The sequence below is a fragment of the Thunnus maccoyii genome, chromosome 17, assembly GCF_910596095.1.
Source record: "Thunnus maccoyii chromosome 17, fThuMac1.1, whole genome shotgun sequence".
In the NCBI taxonomy this organism is placed as follows: domain Eukaryota; kingdom Metazoa; phylum Chordata; class Actinopteri; order Scombriformes; family Scombridae; genus Thunnus; species Thunnus maccoyii.
Window position 1 is genome coordinate 3,956,752 of NC_056549.1, and position 2,503 is coordinate 3,959,254.

Here is a 2,503-nt window from a genome sequence, read left to right on the forward strand (position 1 = left end):
GTGTGTGTGTGTGAGCCGGCTCTTCGTGGCTCTGTGACGTATTAAAATCACTCAGAAAGGCTGAATGTTGTTACAGTGGTTGACGGTTTGATTCCCACAGACACACAACACACAGAGAGTTTTTGCTCATCTCAGGCCGACGTCGTTTGATAGAAAGCCGACCGTCTCTTTGTTCTTCTGCTTTTACGACTCAGTAACAACAAGATCAATGTTTCAACAAGTAAAACAAGACGGGGGGGATAGTCGTTGTGAGCGTGAATGACACCGTTAACAAAAACTTTGTTCACTGGATAAAACAGTTGTGGTGAAAGAATCAGCTTTTTTTTTTTTTGCACGTTGCACATGGGCAAAGACACAAACGTTAAATAAAGATATTTCTATCTGATTACAGCTGCTGAGGCACTGGGATCATATTTAGTTTCAGATATTGTCTCGATATGTTGCTCTGGATTCGGTTTGGCTTTTAGGATCGATTAATAGCTTCTTTTTTTTTGTCAAATTAGCAGCCGAAGCACATAAACTGTAAAGCTTCTTTCATTTGGGTTTAATATGCAACAGGGCACTTCTGGATTTAACTGATTAGCTGAACTTGTTTGGTCATAAAGTCGACTAGCGTGTTAAGTTTTTACAGGATAAACTGTTTTTATCTTGTGTGTCCGGCGTGTTAAAACAGTGATTGAGAGCAGAGCGCGGTGCGTTTAACAGGACAGGAAGTTTAGAACGAAGAGAAAGTTGAAATGTGACGTCAGCACTTTGGAAACGAATCAAAGGCCTTTTTAAAAGAAACACCTGCTACAAACACAAAGTGTTCTTTTCTTTAACAAACGCTTCTCATTCAAAATCATAAAGTACAATCAATGAATGAAACCCAAACGTCTTCATACGACAAAACTCCAAATGTATAAAAACAACAACAACAACAACAACAACAAAAAGAAAACATTCAATCAGGATCAATTGTCGAGCACAAACGTTTCTGACACATTTCAGTTGCTACAAGGAGTTTCACTGTGTTGGTTGATGTGTAGGTTGCTGTGTAGGTTGCTGTGTTGGTTGCTGTGTTGGTTGCTGTGTAGGTTGCTGTGTAGGTTGCTGTGTTGGTTGCTGTGTTGGTCGCTGTGTTGGTCGCTGTGTTGGGTTGCCGTGTTGGTTGCCGTGTTGGTTGCCGTGTTGGTTGCCGTGTTGGTTGCCGTGTTGGTTGCTGTGTTGGTTGCTGTGTTGGTCGCTGTGTTTGTTGCTGTGTTGGTTGCTGTGTTGGTCGCTGTGTTGGTCGCTGTGTTGGGTTGCTGTGTTTGTTGCTGTGTTTGTTGCTGTGTTTGTCGCTGTGTTGGTTGCCGTGTTTGTTGCTGTGTTTGTCGCCATGTTGCAGTTTGAGTCCCTGCTGAGCAGTCAGGTAGTTCATCACTGTTGTTGGTTAAAATCCTCAGAACTGCAGTTTTATTGTTTGCATTTTATGCATCGAGAGAAATTTGTGAACTTCAGGCTCTTGAAACTTGTTGAATCTCCATTTGTACAGTTTGTACGTTCCTGAAAAATGTACTCCAAGATATGTTAGATATAGATTTATCTTCTCTACTTCCGTTTTTTACTACTTAAAAAGCAAAGCGGCTTTGTGCTTCTTCTGTATGCTAACAAACATCGAGCCTTCACACAAATATCAACCACAGTCACGCGTTCAGCTGGTTGGTTTGTGACTGTAGGACTGTCTCTGGGCTGTGCGATGGACGTCTGCTGGCCAAACATCACAAATATATCATAAATATTCAGACTTTATTTTTTCACAGCACCTTGAATCAGTGATAATGGCTCAGACTGGATCTGCACTGACAGGAAGGAAGTTGTGAAGAAAAGCTACTGAGAGTCTAAATTGAAACAAATGAAGATTTACTGCATTTCTGTTTTTTTTTTGCTTTGTGTCATTGAGACGGTTGGTTTTGTTTTTTTGTGTGTAGATCGAGCCATGAACACCTTCCTCCTCCTCTTCCTCCTCCGTCATGGAAGACTAGGATCGCTGTTTTTTTGTTGTCATGGCGTGTTCTGGAAACACAAGCGTGTGCATAGCTTATTGTTGGAACAAAAAGCTAAGATAAAATGTTGTTTAGTCTTCGGTTGGCAACAAAACACACTTGATCTGCGAGTGAGAAGACACTGAGAAACATTCAACAAAAACTGATAAAACAATCAAACGACAATCTGAACAAAGACATTTAAAATCCTCCGACTGATGTGAAAAAAAAAAAACACACAAGTCAAAGCTGTTTGTGTTTTTTCCAGAAAAGCATTTTTGCTCCATTTGTTGCAAAGTTTAAGCTGCAGCAGGCAGGATTTATAAAAATACACCAGTTCCATCAGGAAGTGACTGCAGATAAAAGGTCCCCGTTTACATTAAAGGTGCCCTGTGAAGTTTTTCAAGGTTATGTTTACATTCACTATTCCTCACCATAATGCACTCTATGTATCCTTGAATGCATTTCTTTCCTCATAAAATATCTGTGAACCCAAG